The sequence below is a fragment of the Ceratotherium simum genome, chromosome X (genome assembly GCF_057802395.1).
Source record: "Ceratotherium simum simum isolate JZ-2026a chromosome X, ASM5780239v1, whole genome shotgun sequence".
In the NCBI taxonomy this organism is placed as follows: domain Eukaryota; kingdom Metazoa; phylum Chordata; class Mammalia; order Perissodactyla; family Rhinocerotidae; genus Ceratotherium; species Ceratotherium simum.
Window position 1 is genome coordinate 115224874 of NC_141940.1, and position 18078 is coordinate 115242951.

At 47.9% G+C, this 18078-nt stretch overlaps 1 protein-coding gene across 4 annotated transcripts in view; it reads left to right on the plus strand.

The window, feature by feature from the left end:
• Window positions 1–1279: 1279 nt before the first annotated feature.
• Window positions 1280–18078, plus strand: part of RAI2 (retinoic acid induced 2) — a 60741-nt gene continuing 43942 nt past the window's right edge. The window contains exons 1-2 of one of the 4 annotated variants that reach the window (XR_015550710.1): window positions 1721–2048; window positions 16270–16376. The gene's annotated coding sequence lies outside the window, so the exon portion shown is untranslated. Of the gene's footprint in view, window positions 1462–1720; window positions 2049–16269; window positions 16678–18078 lie in introns of those variants that run through there. The other 3 variants (XR_015550711.1, XM_004435166.2, XM_004435167.2) reach the window with 3 other exon arrangements.

The window sequence follows — 18078 nt, forward strand, 5'->3', positions numbered from 1 at the left end:
CCCATAATACTTGTAGGGGCCCACAGAAATGTTTTAATTTCTTTTAAAATCAGAAGAAAAAGTGATTTTTTAGGTCAAAGAAAATGTTCTAACGTATAATAGTAATATATTGGTCTTTACACCAATGCAATTGTAAAATGTAATTTTTACTATTTTTTTATAGAGGAAGGAGTCCGCAAAAGCAAAGTGCCCACGCAAGTCACAATGTGGCCCTAGTTTCTACCACATTGTGTTTGCAACACAACAAGGTTAGAACAGAACTTTTCAAACACAAGTTCAGGTTCCCATGCTAATTATAAACTTGCCAGGCTGCTCTCCATGTATTTCACACTCTGTGGGGCCACCCCAACTTCTACAAGAGGGGAGTCATGGTTACTACTCACAGTGTGGGGACTGGAGGTTTGAAGATGCAAAGGATGGCTCGATTCAGACTGCTCTCTGCTCTGATTAAAGTAATTTCTGCTCTGCGGTTCTCTCTCAGATATCTTCATCCTGTTTTGATTACCAAAAAAAGAAAATCTTTACATCTTTAGGGATTAATTAAACCAATGTAGTTGCTTCCTTTGCTCTCTTAAAACACATAGGATTTAGCTTTTTTATTTTACTTTAAAATGATCAATGGTACTACTGATACCTATTATTTATTTACTGGTTTGCAACCGTATATTCATCATCTCTGTAACTCCAATTCTTAGCCCAGTGTCCGGCAAACACGCGGTGCTTAATAAATGTAAGTCACATTAATAAATAAATCACCTCTGGGGCAAGTATGTGGAAATGAGATGATGTCCGTGGACTAATTTTATGTTTAATAATCTCACACCTTGTGAGAAGGATCTTCGACTTGTGTCACAATTGGCATTTTAGGAGGTGATCGGTGGGCCCTTGCCACCTCTCCCGCCTCCATCAGCCAGCCACTTCCTCCCTCCTGGGCTCTGTTCTCTCCCCTCTTCATCCTGGGGTAAGGCATGGTCCCCAGTCCGTCAGGAGGCAGCAGGGTCCCCGTTCCGCTGGCCCTCCCCAGCGCCCCCCCACGCCCCCCGCGTCCCAGGCGCCCCTTCCTCCTGCCACCCCGCGCCGCCCACAGCCACGCCCTCCCCGTGGGCGAGATCACCTGTCCCTCCTCAGCCACCGCCTTCTCGGGTACCCTTTCGCCCCCCTCCTGCTCCCCCTCCTCCGCCACCTCCCCCAAGCCCTCCCCTTCCCCGCCTCCTCCCACCCCTTGGTGTATATAGTAAAGGCCGGGCGCCGCACGCAGACACACACTCGTCCGGACACAGGCGCACACACGCTCACGCACAACCGGCAGCGGCGGCGGCGACAGCGGCTCAGTGACAGCGGCGACGGCGGCTCCCACCGCTGCGCACCCCCTTCAGGCGGCCGGCAGCGAGGCCAGACCGGAGAGTTCCCGCACCCGCGACCACCCCGCGGCTTCCTGGAGGCGGCGGCCGCGATTGCGAGGTAGCGGCCGCGGCGCCCCCGTGCGGGCCGGGGTCCCCCCCCGCCCTCCCCGCGCGGACCTGCCACCGGGACGCAGGGGGCGCGCCGGGCTGGGCGCGCCTGGCGGGGCCCGGCGCCCGGGGAGGGGCCTGCTCCCGGGGCAGGACGGCGCCCGGAGGCCGGGGCCAGCGGAGAGGGCCGGGCAGGGCGGGGACGCGGGCCGAGGCCGCCACCCGTGCGGCGTCGCCGGGCCCCACTCCTGCTCCCGGCGCCGCGCACTGGCCGGCAGGGCCGGGGACGGCCGGGGAGGCGGCGCCGGCCAGCGGGGCGGGGGCCCCGAAGTGGGTTTCGGGCCGCCACCGGCGCTGGCACCAGGCGCAGAGGGCGGCGCGCGGCGGACTCCGCGCCCGGGCACCGCACCGAGCCGCCTCCGGCTCTGCCGCTCTGCCCCGGCCCGGAAAACCCGGCGCCTTCCAGGCCCTTCGAAAGATGGATTCTGTTGACGTATCTGGCAGCCCTGGCGAGCCGGGTGGAAAGTTGGGTTTTGCCAGATCGCACTGGGCTCGTCTTTGTGACGCTCGGCCAGCCCCGCATCATCTCGGAGCCGGGTGAGTGTGCGTCGGCGCCCCGGGAGCCCGCGTGCCCCCCAATGCCCAGCCCCGGGGTGGCCGCACCAGCTCGGGCTTTCTGCCATGTTAGGCACCGAGCAGCGTTCTCGCTGCATTTTTGCGTGCGTTTCAGCCGTGCCTTTTGCTGCGGAGAGAGTTCTTGCTTGTCTCCGCGTTGGCTTTTTCGGGGTTGGGGTTTTGCTCTGTGTGTTTGCTTGTTTGCTGTTTAAAGCCCGACTATTGTTCAGGATAAGCTCCGCCTGGGTGGGGAAATGGCATCCCACCACAGTTGCCGGCGAGGGGTAGAAATGTTGCCAAACAGCTGCTGCTTTGTGCTTCCCTATCAGAAGTCCCTGGAGGAGGTTTGGGGCACGACGGAGAGAGGGATAAGGCACGGAGGAAGAAGGTGGCTTTGGAGGAGCGAATTGTCACCCACCCCATGGCACGCAATCAGCCTCCCTTTCTGCCTGCCAAACTTTTATGAATATTCCTTTTGTGGCAGGGGAAAGCTTAATGAATTCAGCCCAGTTTTCCAGGGAAAAGCAACCCGGCTTTAACAATGGTTTGAGAACTTAATCAATGAGAAAGGCAGGGGGAGGAGGAGGAGGCGCTGACACCATATCGGGGATGTGGCTGCTTCTTGCAGAGTCAGGTAGGGGAGAGGTGGGCAGAGCAGGTCACAGCGCCCGGGTGGCCGCGTTCCCAGAACTGTCGGTGGCTCTTACCTGTGCCCGCTGGAGCCACTCTCCGTCGTACCCCCACCTCACGGTCTGCCCACAACTCGGTGATGGGGCTTGAGGGACGGTTTGTGGCAGTGCGCGGGCCGGCCCCCCTCATCTGGCGTTTTTAAGGATGTGTAAATATTTTGCTGAGGATAAGTGACATCAACAGAATGATATTCCGCAGAGCCCGAGTGTGCAGCGATGATAAATAGATACGACCAAACAAAGTTTTGATAACCGCGGATTCTCATGGCTCGCTCTGTTTCATTTGGGTCTTTGTTTTTGTTGGTTTAGCATTATCTCTCATCCTCTGGTGTGATCCCTTTATTTAGCTGATTCTTCGAAGCTTCTCTTTAGAACAGAGAGAAAAGCAGCCAGCAGGGAGAAAACAATTCTTAGCCGTACATGCAGCAGGCAAGGTTTTCTGTCCTTTTCCCAGGGAATCCTTCCCACTGTTTTCGAGATGTCTCTTTTCCTCCTTTTGAGTCGTTTGTTGATTGACCAAGAGACTTTTGATAACTTTGAAAATGTGCTGTGATGTGCCTTTGTTACAGTAGAGGGGTGGCTGAGTGGGAGGAGGACAGTGGGGAGGCTAGTGGGTGGGAGACACTCACCAGAGCAGCATTACGCCCCCACCCACTGTTTTGTCCTTGGTGTTTTCTTGTCAAAGGGGAACATGGGGAGCTGTGCCACTTTCAGAAGCTGGGGGTGGCCGGAAGGCACAGAATCATAAGCCCAGTGGCATCCCAATCTCTCTGCCCCTTAGAAGCCCAGAGAAGCCACCCACTCACCCCCAAACCCACCCCCACCCCTACACGCAATATCCTGCGAATGGGCACTTGCACCTCATCCTGAAAGATGCCCACTAGAGGCATCCGCAAGGCAGCACGGCACCGTGAGCCGAGTCAGACTGGAACTTGGGGTACTGGCTGCTTTGGCACCAGCCTCTGGGACCATTCAGCCACCCAGGGGGTCCTTTATTATGCAAAAAAGCCCCAGACCTCCAGCAGTGAGGTTTGGCCCTGGAAAACCTGCCCATCTCGGGAACGAATGAGAAAACAGCTTTTCAGGTGATGCCAGTTGCCAATGTGAGAACTTAGTTGGTGGGCAGTTGGGCAAGAACTGTGAAATAAATAAAAAGCCTTGTGGCCAGAAAACAGAGCCACTGAGACAGGGCCTCTGAAAGGCAAGAAAGAAAAGGCTGGGAGATGTGTGACGAGGTGTTGCTATGAGGGCTGTAGCACCAGGACACACATATAGCTCGAGCTATAATGACGCGAAAACTAGATAGGACCAGCCTCCCCAAATCCGTTTGACCCGGAATGGGGGTATTCTGTATGTGGAGATATCCATGTACAGTGTGCTCTGAATCTACAGTAGGAAAATAGCAAGTGTCTGTTCTCTGGCTCCTTCCCTAACCTTAGGTTTAGGGGAGGAGGGTAGTGGAGGGAAATAAACTGGGAAGGGGATTAACATTTGTTGTTGCCCTCTGTGTGCCAGACACTTCACGTGTGGGAAACCATGATGCGATGTAGGCATTATTTTACAGATAAGGAATCTGAGGCTCAGAGAAATTTCCAGTCGCACGTCTGATTCCAGACTTTGGTGGTTATGATTTAAAGGGGCAACATGTTCCTCTCCCCCTCCCCCAAGTCTCTTGCTTGTTTCTCCCAAAGGCCGTCATCCTCAGCCCCTACCCATTCAGAAAATATGGTACCTAACTGGGGAGGAAAAGCCCACCAGTGAGGCAGCCCAGCTACCCAGGGTACATGCTTATGTGCCGAGCAGATAGTCCTAAATAGTCCCTAACTATTTCAGGTGGAAAGACTGTGCGTTTTCATCTTGGAATCCCCAATATCCAACCGTTGCTTAATAAATGAGAGTTGAATGACTAAATGATGGAGCTGATGGAGTGATGAGGAGGCAGCTGTAAGTCATTGTAAAGAGAGACCCAGCAGGGAGAAATCCAGAGATTCGTATGCTTACTTGGGGACTCAGAGTTCCTGGTGTCATGCCCCTGGGTAGTTCCAAGCTGACAAACCCAGGTAAGATGGGCAATAGCATTCCCATCTTGTAGATAAGGAAACAGGCTGAGACAGATTAAGTAATTAGCGCAAGGTTCATGGTGGGACCAAATAAATTTGAGACCATCTCAAATAAATAAACTCTTAATAAAGATGAGGTGGAGTCTGCTATGCAAATGTGTCATCAAAGCAAGTCCCTTAGCCCCATTCCAAACAGATGGTAGCTTTGAACTCCCTAGAAATTCACAAGCCATTGAAAAAGCCAGGATTTGAATCCATATATGAGATGTTTCTGACTCTGCTGCCTCCAAGATCAGAATATGTGGGGGACCTCAGAGAATGAGGCACTCAAGGGGGGTGGAGAAGACGGCTGATTGTACTCTCCCCTGCACAAAAGCCTGTGTGGGCTTCTGAATTAAGCTTGATTTGGGGATCAGGGTGACATCTTTGCTGTAGAGTTGGCAGCTCTTGTCTTTGGAGAATGCCTCTGATTACCACTTCTCCCTCCCACCTGATGGTCTGCCCGAATGCCCATCATCTCATTCTTTCCAGACTCACGGCGTCTCCTTTGTGGCTCACAAATTTTGATGAGCCTCTTGAGTCTACCGCTCTCCTGTGTTCTGATGGCAGCTGGTGAGGGGGTGATTTTGGTGGCCACGTTAGTACTTCTGGATTTTGCACATGACCTTTCTTCTCTCTCCAGCCAAGAACACCCACACGAACACACATGCATGCGCAGACACAGACGCACCTAATTTGATCATGTTTCTGTATCTGCTTCACCAAATTAGATTGCAAACCCAGAATTGTTATTGAAAGAACGTACGTGACTTGGGTGATCTTCTCTCCGAGCCCCTGCCTTAAACAGATCAGAAGAGCTAAGATGGAGGCGGCTCAACCAGCAGATGCCTTGAGTAATGATTATACTCACTGGCCTTTCCACTGCTGTGGGGCAGCCCCCCACAATGTAGGCATGGCTTCTGGGCCTCTCAGACAAGCCCATTTTAATCTCCACTTAGAGGTAGCGCTGGGCTCCTAGAACATCTCAAGCCTTGCAGTTCCCATTTCTGCTGTAATTCTTAGCTCCAATAACTCTCAAGCCAATCCTGCTCTCACCTGCCACTCTTCTTCTCACAGCCTTTTTGGTCGTTAAGCACAGCACTGTCTAATAGAACTCCCTGTGATGATAGAAATGTTCTATATCTGCACTGTCCCCTGCAGTAGCCACTAGTCACATGTACCTATTGAGCAGTTGGAAGGTGGCTAGTCCAAAGTAGGACGTGCTATAGGATAACATATGCACAGGATTTCTAAGACAGTAGAAAAGAAGAACGCAAACTAGTGCATTAATAATTTTTATATTGATTATATTATATAGTGAAATGATAATATTTTGAATATATTGGTTAAGTAAGCTATAGTATTAAAGTTAACGTCACTTGTTTCTTTTAACCTTTTTAACGTGCCTACTTGAAACTTCAAAATTATATATATATTTCTACTAGACAGTGCTGCTCTAGAGCAAACTAACCACCAATCTGTACCTTCAGCCTCGTAGCACCTCCAGATGTTTAGGGGACATAAACGCCCTCCATCTCCGCGGCAGGTGGGAGGTATGGGGCTAACTCAATAGCATCGGGTGACTTTGATTTTTTGTAGCTAAGGTGCCATTTTGGGGGGTCCCCATCAAGCCTATCCTTGAGCATGTTTGCTCAGTCAAGTTCCGTGAGGAATGGGGGCTCCAGAAACTTTATGGAGACAGGAGAGCAGGGAGGGGGGATAGGAGTAGGCAGGGTTGGCCTGAACAAAATGGCCCCTTTCCTTTCCTTTCCTCCACCCCACCCCACCCCAGGTGGGTGTCCTTCTCCACTGGAGAGCTGTCTCCCTGCCTGAGCAACTGATTGCCTTGACACCTGCTCTAATAATATCCTTCCCGGGGATGTGTGCTTGGAGGAGAGTGTCCCAAGTAGACACCCTAATGCTGAGAGTGGGTTATTTGAGGCTGGGGCCAGTCTTAATGAAGGAAAAAAGGGGATGCACATAGTCATTTCCTGACAGCTTGTGATGAATACAAGAGCAAAGAAATTAATACAGTTTCTGTGAGACAGACAGAATAAATGCAAGGAAGCCCAATTTCACACAGTGTGGTGCCACAGATGAGGAAACCTGACCAAGGGACAGTTCAAGGGGGTGGGGGAAGGATCGCAGCTGGTACTGGGGTCTTCCTGGGCCCTTCCCTGGGTGCTGGGCATGGCCCGAGTAGACAGAAAGGGCTGGAATAATGAACTTGGGGCTGCAGTGATTTATAGGTCAGACGCCTGTGGCTCTGGCTCCTGAGGGGGCTGCCCCCACAGGGGACCCTTGGCTGACCTCCTTGAGCGCCTCGGAAGGAGCTGGTTTTGTTTCCCATGGCAGAAGCAGACTGTTTACTGGAGCACAGGAAGAATCCGACATTCTGGCGAAAAATAATTCATTAACAGCCAGGGTATTACCAGTTCCCTGGAAAAGCTCCTCCAGCTGCACTGTAGCAACTGTTCTTTTTCAACAACAGAATCAGGCCTCGCTGGCAGCCAAGACTGGGTGTGTTTGGGCGTTTTTGTCATTGTTGTTATTTTTGCCTTTGTGTGTATGGCCACTTTTGCCTTATAATGCAGAGAAAGGAACGGTGGCCTGGAAGGGCTGAAATGGTATAGCTGTCAGCCATTCTTTCCTTCATGGTTTAAGCCTGAAAGCTCTAGGCCGACTCTAAGAACATGTGTTTTTCTTGACCAAAGCCCATCCCCGTGCTGGGGGCACTGCAGAGCCACACAGAATGTTCTAGAACTATAGGAATTTTGGAAAATCTCAACACCTGCTCTTAAGACCCTCTGGAAACAATGGGTTGAAGGACTCCCACCCCCACCCCTCTACAGACACACACACATCAGGCAGAAAGTCCTATCTTAGCTGTGTGGAATTCTTTGCTTACTATTAATTGGCACAGTGGGGCCCAAGTATGTGATTCATCATCCCAGTTTGGAGGCCATTTGGAAATCCAGGCAGGCATAACCAAGAGAATGGGCTGCATGTTTTGCTCACTAAAGAATGATTGAATCTACAGTAAATAAAATGGAATGATTCAGGAAGCTTTTTGTGCTCTGGAAAAATCTGCTTTAAAAAAAGGTTTTTGTCTGCTTGTTTGTTTTTTAATGCCTCATGCTCAGAAATGTGTACCCAGCTAGCACGAAACGGGAAAGAATGGCATTTCCTTGTTTTCGTTTTTTTAAAACTCTAATTGCAGGTTAAGTAAGATACAATGTATTGATTTTGGTTTTGTATGGAACATAACTAAATAATCATTTTATTTTATGAGATATTAATTTCCATCCATTTAGACTGATGAAATATGCATTTAAAAATGCACCTTACCTACCCCCACCATTATCACAGTATTTCTTTAATGTTCCTAGATTCAGATTGAGAACGTATTTCATTTATTTGGAAAGGAATAAATATGTCCTTAGTCAATATGTATGTAAACCAACCTTAGATTTCAAAGAAAATGGGGTCTTCTCCCTTTGATTACTGCCAAAGATGAATATTAAAGGCCAAGCATAGTTGGCTTTATTTAGAGCATAGTTTCTCCACCTTGGCTCTGCTCACATTTGAGGCCAAATCATTCTTTGTTGTGGGGGTGTCCTGTGCACTGTAGGATGTTTAAAAGCATCCCTGGCCTCTACCCGCTAGATGCCATAGCATTGCCCCCTGCCCTAGTTGTGACAACCCAAAATGTCCCCAGACCTTTCCAAATGTCCCCTCTGGGACAAAATCGCCCCCCGGTTGAGAACCACTGGTCTAGACCAAGATTTAATAAGTTATTTGTGGTTTTTGGAAAATTCAATTTGAAATAATAAGAGACACAATTTTCCCCTCTGACTTTTATATATACAATTTGTAGGAGTGATTAATTAACAGTTGGAAGTGGGTCATGTGCCTGATTTAATTCTAAGATTGGTGAGAGGGTCTATAAGATCCTATAAGCACAGTTTTTTTATGGCAGGCAATCGAATAAGACATAGGTAATGGGGGGCACATTGTAATAACTAAGGGCTTCTCTGGTTTTTCATAAAGAGAACAGGTTGATTCCCCCCTAATTTCTTTTTCATATGCACCTGATTCCAGGCATGCCTTCAAACCACCAGGCATCTTCCTCCACCCCCACCCCGTCATTTCTCCTGTAGCATCTTAAGCCTGAGCCAATTAATTTAGCCTTTTAGTGTACTTGGGAGAGCTCTGCTCGTAACACTGTAATAGACTCATTTCAGATCGTGGCAGCCCTTTACCCATCACTAATTTCTGTATTTTCCAGTACTGTTGAGAAAGTCAATGGTGAGTAGAGTGAGCATTTTTCAAAATTATTGGACATTCAGATTCACGTGGTCTCCACCACCCCTCCAAATTTTTTTCCCTCTTACACACATTTGTTTCCTTGCAGCAATTCTGCTTGAGAAAGAGAACGTCAGCAGGGCTCCTTCAGGCAGCTCGAACCTGATAAGGCCTGCAGTCAGCAGCAGATGAAATGCTGCCATGGGACAAGCCCTTGGCCATCTTCTTCCTGATGGTCCCTTGAAAGGCTGGGCAGGAGGGTCATGCATTCACAGGGAAGGTGTCATGGGGGTAAAACATGGAAATGGGATTGGTGCTTGGGGGACAGAGGGAAAACGGAGACGTGGATCACTCATTACACAGGAAAGTGTCCAAGGTCAACCCTGCCCTGCTAGTCTTTGGAGTGGGATGAGCATTTGCGGGTGCTTGAGGGCTGGGCAGGTGCTCAGTGCAGACATCAGTGGGGGCTGCTTCGTTTTGCAGCCATCCAAGGTAGGCTGACTTTTTCCAAAGTGTGTCTGAAGGAGTTCAGAGTATCGTGTGGAGAGGGATTCCTTTGCAAGCTTAGCCCGTGAGGAAAGATGGAAAGGTGAGCATGTAGTGGGTTTGCCAAGCCAGCAATAGACCTTCATTGGCGACTTCTAGCCTTGCTTGAAGAGTAGTTTAACTCTTCCTTGTCATCGTAAAAGAAGAGGCAGTGGGCTGGCAGACATCCACGGTGCGCTGGGTCCAGGCAGATAAATAATTGATTTGCAGCACGTGACACTTGGTCATTGTAAGTTGCCAGCCCCTCGCAGGCCAGGATTTGGGTGATGGTTGCAACACTGGGAGAGGAAACAGGACCATAAATCTGGGCTTTGGAGGCCAGTTTCATGGTGCAGAGGCCACTGGGGCCACCGCTGTGTGCTGCAGAAGCAAACAGACAGGTCCGAGTGGTATGTTGTTCCTCAAAATAATGGCAATGGAAATGGCTGTGAAAAACATTTAGACCCTTGTCATAAAAATGCAAACAGTCTTCCTGCTATAGGGAAAAGCTAAATAAACTCTATTGCAGCTGTATTAAGTAGAAACAGATTTGAAAATCGGGTGTTTTTTTTCCTGAGACACTTATTTATAGCAGGTTGGGCAAAGGCTGCCACTATCTTTCGCGACTCCGGAAGAGTGTTTTCCAGATGGTCCTTGCTGTTTTTCTCTTTATTAAGCTTAGCTGAACACAGCCTCACTTGGAAGGGCTCATAGAAACTGGTGTTATTTTTTTCGGATTACAATGGCCATTGATTGGCTAACAAATCAATGGATGGGAATAGATTGAGTCTGTGCCGATGAATTTCCTTTTGCATTTAAAAATAAGAAAAATGTTAAAGAAATCTCAAAATAGGGTGCTCTTTCTTCGACTATATACATCAAAGCTTTGAAAACCATTCGTGGCCATATTTTCTATTAATTTACATTTGCCTTTTTTTCTAAAATAATGCCCTCCTCTTTGCTAAAACTGCAACGTTACTGTTTCCTTTCCAACATCTAAACAATGTCCAGATACATTTCAGATTGAGCAATTAGCTCTGGCTGCAGTTTCCTTTCATAAAAAAAAAATCACTAACCCGCTAGACTAAATATGAAATGATTGAATGTGAAAATATCAATATGAGACCATTTGTTCTCGGATCCTTTGTGGCTTATCACTTGCATTTTAAGAAGGCAAGTAAAGACTGCTTCTTGCTCTGTCTTTCCATGTTGGGCACACCCACGCCAGAAACCTCAAGCTTTGTTTTTGCTCTCAGGAGCTGCACAGCTGGATTTGGGGTCATCAAGGCTTGATTCTTACAGCTTAAACCACACAGGGAACCATTTTGGAATGTCATGTAAACCAGTGGTCCCCACAGACCAGGCTTGTGGACCACTGCCTGCATGGAACAAAATTTCTACCCATTCACAGTGGCGTGAAAGAAAAGTGAAAATGTAGTGAGTTTCTTTTGTAAAGCTCAACCCTTTCCGTTTTACAGAACTGCCCTGTATTCTTAAATGGCCTTTCCCACTTTTCTTGGTGTTAAAGTCTCTTTTGTGAATGATCGAGAGAGTACATGGCATTTGTAGTTGGACAGCTTTTTTTGACAAAGTCAGAAGTGTCCAACTCATGTTGGATCCTCCATTTTTTTTAATGTTACTCATCCAGAACATTAGAAAGTCTGGGATTCACCCAGGAGGCCTGAGTGGATCAGGAAGGGGAGGCTTTATGATGATTCCTCAGCCAGACAAACCAATCTGAGCGAGGGTCCCTCACTTGACTTTTCTGACCCATCACCCACAGAGAGCTGGCTTGTCCAAAGCCCAAGTGAAGAATGGAATTGCTTCTCCAGCGGAGTTTGAAGGGGAAAACTGGCCTCGTGGTCATAATGTCCAGATGGCCTCAGCTCGGCTCACCTGGGTGTGGCCCCAGTCTCCTTATTGCTCTGCCCTACATTGCAGCTGTTCTTGCTCCCCAAGCTGCTATTCCTCCCGCTAAAGCACCTCTCTAGCCTCGTCACCCTAGCTCAAGAACAGTCAATGGCTCCCTATTTCCCAATCAGTTAGAATAAAATTTCACATATGAAGCCCTCTTCCTGGTTTCCCAGCCCATCCTCCTGCTCATGACTGGCCTTCAGTAGGGAGGATGTCTCCAGGTTGTACAATTGCTCTGGGCTGGGTTTTGTTTGTTTTCTTTTTTTTTTTTAATTTTATTTATTTATTTTTCCCCCAAAGCCCCAGTAGATAGTTGTATGTCATAGTTGCACGTCCTTCTAGTTGCTGTATGTGGGACGTGGCCTCAGCATGGCTGGAGAAGCAGTGCGTCGGTGCACACCCGGGATCTGAAGCCGGGCCGCCAGCATCGGAGTGCGAGCACTTAACCAATAAGCCACAAGGCCGGCCCTGTTTGTTTTCTTATATGGGGGGAGGTTTACAAGAGTGTTACAAGCTCTCTTGGGCATCTTTCTAGATGAACACCACCGAAGCCTTGAGTCTAATGTAATGGACCATCCCGGGGATTGTGACATCAGTGATTTAAAAAAAAAAAAAAGCCCCACACAACATGAGGCTCTCTGGCTTCAAGAATTGTAGCCTAACTATGAGTCTCTTACACACTGCTTCTGGATTAGAATGCCACCTTTCTGGCCTGCCAGAAAAAGGGGATTGCTTTGGGATGGCCCTGCTGGCTTGTCCTGCTGAAAACAGAGCCACTTACACAAGCTCTGAAATTTGCAATTGAAACGCAGTGGAAGGAGTCCATCCTAGCCAATGCAGACTGTCCGTTCCATTAGAAAATGTCTCCAGTGGCTGCTCATAAAATCATAATGGCAACAATATTACCTGTCATTTGTCAAGCTCCTGCTATAGGCTGGACAGTTGTACCAGGTGACTTACGTTTATTATTTTGTTTCCAGCTCCATAACAACCATATGAGGTAGATGGGTATTATAAGCTTCATTTCATAAAGGAGGAATTGGGGACTCAGAGAGGGTTAGTAACTTACACAAGGTCTTCCAGCTCATAGGAGGTAGAACTGGGATTCTATACGACCCGGTTCAATAGAACTTTCTGCAATGATGGAAATATCCTACATTGTCCAACATGATAGCGACTAGCTATAAGTCACTATTGAGCACTAGAAATGTGACTAGTGTGGCTGAGGCCTGAATTTTTTCTCTTATTTTTAATTAATGTTGTTTAAAATTTTTTTTGTTAACTATTTTTAGTTGTACAGTTCAGTGGTATTACGTACATTCACATTGTTGTGCAACCATCACCACCATCCATTGCCAGAACTCTTTTCATCTTGCAAACTGAATCTCTGTACCCATTAAACAGTGGGTAACTCGCCATGGCCCCCTGCCCCCGTCCCTGGCAACCACCACTCTACTTTCTTTTTTTTTTAAATCTCCCTTTTTCCCTCACATCCCAGCCTCTGGTAACCACCATTCTACTCTCTGTTACTATGAGTTTGGCTTTTTTCTTTTTAATTCCACATTTAAGTGAGACCGTGCAATACTTGTCTTTCTATTTTTAATTTTAAATGTAAATTGCCCCATGTGGCTAGTGGCTACTGTATTGGACAGAACAGCTCTAGAACATGCTTGTTTCACTGTGCCTTTCTGCCCCTCTGCTCTCAGCTTTATATGCCCCTCTCCTATAATGCTCAACAGCTTTGCATCTCTCTTCCTCCCTCCCAGCCCAACACAGCTCCTTCCTTTCTCAGAGGCCTGGAGCCCAGTGGTTCTCAAGCTTTAGTGTGCATTAGAATCGCCTAGAGGGCTTGTTAAAATCCAGATTCCTGGGGCCCACCCCCAGTGCTCTGGAGCGTGGGCCCAAGAATTTGCATTTCTAACAAGTTTCCAGATGCTGCTGGTGCTGCTGGTGCTAGGACCTTTGGTTGAACATTATCTACCTGGGCTTAAGGACTAATTCCTGCATCTTAAAGTGGTGTGGCCTGGGCTTCAGCTGTTACCTCCTGGTACGCAGAGAGCAGTGGGTGCTGGCTCAGATCAGCTGGGAGAAGCTCTTGCCTGCTGCTGTCCTGGGGACCCGATTCTCCCCTAGTCCCAACTGGATTTGGGCCACAGTTAGGTTTGGTCACTCCCTTGGCAATTGTTCTGGAATGCATTTGTTTTAATTTGGGGTTCCTTGGGAGGGGATGGAGAGCCGGGCAGAGTGAAGGAAGAGGCACGATCTCTAGGAATTGCCTGAGCACCCTAATGATGTAGGGCAAGCCCAGACAGAGGCCCATTTGCTGTCCAATCTGCTGGTCTCTGGCAGAAAAGTTAACTAGGAAAGAAAAAGTGAAGCAAGGGAGGCAGACAGGAAACAAAGCTGGGTCCCCTCACCCTTATTTCTTCACCCTAAAGTCCTTGTCCGTTTTGGAGGGCAAAGGCCAAGTGCTCTGAGGCAGGATTGGAGGCGAGGGGTGTGAGTGGCAAGGGGACCTGGCGAGGTCCCTGGAAAGGGGACTGTCATGTTGGCTACCTTGCCTCTTGATCTAGCTTTCATCAGTGCTGAGAATGTTGTTCTTGTTTTTAAAAAATACGGGGGTAAAGGTAGCTGAGGTTACTCCTGAAAGTAGCTGTTAGGCTGTTTTTCTTGTGAATATTTGTAAAATATAAGAGTAAAGTGGAATCATTTTTTTTTCCTAAGTGTGCACAAATCTTCTGTGTTTTCTCCCACAGAACCGATGCTTTTTTCTCTTCTCTCTCTGTTTCTCCCTCTGTGTTTTGTTTTGTTTTGTTTTTGGAGAGCAGAAATCATGTGTCTTTTTTTGTGGCTTGGTCTCAAACCAGCTTTCATTCTCTTGAGCCAGGCAGCACTTCCTAAAGTTCATGTTAATCACCATCTATAACAACCCAGCCCTCCTTGGTTCCTGGCAGTGTGCTCTATGGCACTTAGATGCTGATAATGTGTTTAATAAAAAAAAGTACAAACACACAAATTTCCCCAAGTTTGTCAGTTTCCAAAAGCAAGTCTTCAAAGGCATGAACTCAAGGCCTCATTTCTGTTATTACAGGGGTTCTGTCCCCATTAATTGGTGGTGAAATGTCAAATTCTTGTGCTTGGAGTACTTCCATCTTCCCATGTAGCTCTGTGCCATCTACCCAAGAGAGAGCTCAGCAAATCACAGCACACCACTGGGGCCCCATCTCCCGTCCCTCTCGTCTCTATCACCGCCACTCATTAAGGGATGAGACCCAGCTCCCTCTAGTCAACAGGGCCCACTCTCAACTCCATCTTAGATATTTGGAACACGAAGCTCTTCATCCTCCCTCTATACGAGATGCTTCTTCCCTTCCTTCAAATCTGTTGCTTGCCCCCTCTCTGTAATGGTGAACGCCAAATGCTCCATCCTTTTTTTACCACTTCTATGGATGGGGATGAAGAACTCCAGATTCTCCAAATCCATGATAGAGCTAAACCACCTGGCCAGGAATTTAATATACATGCTCTCACTTAAACCACACAGTAATGTTTAGAAACAGCTATTTTCATTTGCAGAAGAGGAAACTGAGGTGGCAAAAGGGCAGCTATGGACGCTGAGCAGAAAAGGCGGGCAGGGCCCAGATCGTAATGGGTCTTGTAAGCCTTGATAAAGAACTTGGATTTTATCCTGAGAAGTTTCACAGAGGCCAGTGACGTTATCTACTTTATATGTATGGTTTTTCCCTAGTGGAGAAGGAACTGGGACAAGAGGGAAGGAAGACCAAAAAGGCTCTGTTGCAGTAATCCAGAGAGAGCAACGACCTTGCACTGAAGCAGTGTAGTGGCTGTGGATAGGGAGGCAAGTGGCTGGATTCTAGAAGTACTTAGGAGGCTGACTCTGTAGGACTTGGTAATGGCTAGTAGACAGAGTCAATTATGACAACACCCTGGTTTCTGTTGTTTAAGCCCCTTGATGAGCCAGGGAACTCAGGAGCAGGGAGAGATTGGGGGCCTGGGCCCCACCCTCCCTTTGCAGCCAGGAGTGGGGCAGCCCACACCTAGGCGAGTGCTCAGAAAATCTTGGCACTGGCCCATGTAATCCTCTGAGCCCCAAATTTTGAATGGAGTGTGATGAAAACAATGAATGGGCCAGAAAATGGGGGACAAAAAGAAAACCTGACAGATAGTTAACAGCCAGGAGCACCTTCAGTCAGCAGCTTTAAATACACTTTCCAAATTCATGTACTTTAAATAGGTCAGAGTTTGTAAACAATGGGGGACATGGGGTAATCCTGCTGGTTCAGACCTGGCTGGGCGTGGCTGAGGGAGAGGGGTTTGGATGGTGGCCTGCCACTAGGGTGACCAACTGTCCTGGTTTGCCTGGGGTTGACGGGGCGTTCCTGAGACATGGGACTTGCAGCTTTAAAACCCAGGCAGTCCTGGGCAAACTGGGATGAGTTGGTCACCCCACCTGCCAGAGGTGGTATTGCAACATGGACATCTGGGCTTGATGGGGCCAAAGCAGTGGAGACTCAGTTCAGCCTGGGGAGTCCGTATGGGAATTCCACCATGGAGCGGAAAGGGAGCTTGGGAATGGAAAAGGCAAGAACATATCCCAAGCCCTTTCAGATAGCTTCTCAGGGTCCCAATGAAATGCTTCTCTCAAAATAGGAGCCTGAGAACTCCATTCTGCTTTCCTGGAAACTAGCCTGTGCCGTGTCCTCCTTGTAATCCCGCCCATCTGAGGGATTCATCCGGACATTTCCGGTGAATTTCAGGTGAGTGAACAAATTCTTTGGTCCTGCAGCATGTGGGACTTGCAACCAGATGGGACATGGGAATATTTTAAACTGGGTCCTGGGTGAGCAAAACAATTTCTTTACGTACTGTGTTCCTACATCCTTGAAATCATGGTTAGAAAAGACTTTTTATTTTTTTTAGAGGAGCAACACGCAAAATCATTTGTAGCAGTAGACCATTCAGGTCTTAATTTGCAAAGCGACCATGGCCCTCCATTATTCATAACTCTTTTGAAACCAAATGACAATTTGTTTGTCTTCAAAAGCTTTCCTTCTCTGCCTCCACCCCAACGATTTCTGTTGCAAAATAAACCTCAGTAAATAAGCAGACAACATGTTGTAAATGGTAGGACAGAGGAGCACTTGGCCTAGGAAGCTAACGAAATGGATTTTTCCTGTGAAGGCCTGGGCTGGTGCAAGCCTTTAGCTACATTCAGAAATGCAGAGAGAATCAGAGAGTGAGGTGACACACTCGTCTGACACCAGTGACACCAGTGACAGGGAAAAGCATCAGAGTCCATTCTCATGGTGGACAGCAGCAGCAGGAATAAAGGATTCAGTGTGAGGAAATAAAAGAGAAAGGGGAAAATAGAGGAAGATGTGAAAAATGTAAGGATGAGATGCCTCTGGCCACATGGCCCAGGTAGGGAAGGAGCGAGAAAGGCCCCAAATGGGACTTGGGTCTTTGGAAAGAACCTGCAGCAGTGCCCTGTCCTACAATGAGTCCAAGAGTGAACCTGAGCTTTGTCATTTCTCTGTGCCCTTCTGTATCATTTATGAGGAGTGGATATTAGTTATAGCAAAATTGCCTACAGTATATTCTTTCCCAAGCATCAAGGACATGGGGGTAAAAGCTTAAATAATAATATCAGCAATTTAAAAAGGTTTTCTATTTCACATACATTTTAAATAGGTCAGAATTTTTAAGTAGTGGGAGGATATAGTTTATTCTTTTCTTGATAATGTTTGATATTTAAAGCCAGCTATATGGATGGGAGAAGTTCTAAAATTATCCATGATGGATTTTTGTTTTCAGATTTCTGTCTACAGTCCTAACATACATACAGAAATGCGCACGTATTATTAAGTGTACAGCTTGAAGAATTTTCACAAACTGCATACCAATGGAGACAGGGACCACACCAGCCCCCAGAAGCCCCTTGTGTCCTCTTCATTACCCCTCACCGACAGTAACCACTGTCTTCCGACAGCATAGATTAACTAGTTGTTTCTCACACAAGAATATTTCAACTGTAGCTTTGTGAATGAGTACCAAAAAAAAAAAAAAAAAAGTCCTTGTAATTTTTTTTAGGGAGGAGGGCAGAAATTTTGTAATGGTTTCCTTTCTCTGGCTGCTCTGAGTTAGGCCTGTTAAACAGGAAGTTTCCCAGCTAGGTCCCTGCTGGTGCAGGGTTTAGGGCAGGCTGCTCTCTGCTGCCCAGAATGAGGCCCAGGCTGCGAGCCAGTAGCCTGCCCTTGGAGCCACCTCTGCCAAAGGCAGCCACCAAGCTTGCCTTATCTGCTTTATTAAAGCCTCTGTCAGATCTTGCAAAGACACGTGTCTGTAAGCACTAAGGACAGGACAACAAAATGGCTGAGAGTCCCTTGAACGTATTGGCCTTCTGGAAAGGAAGGCCAGGCACAACCACTAAAACAGCATGTCAAACGTGTTCATTTTTCT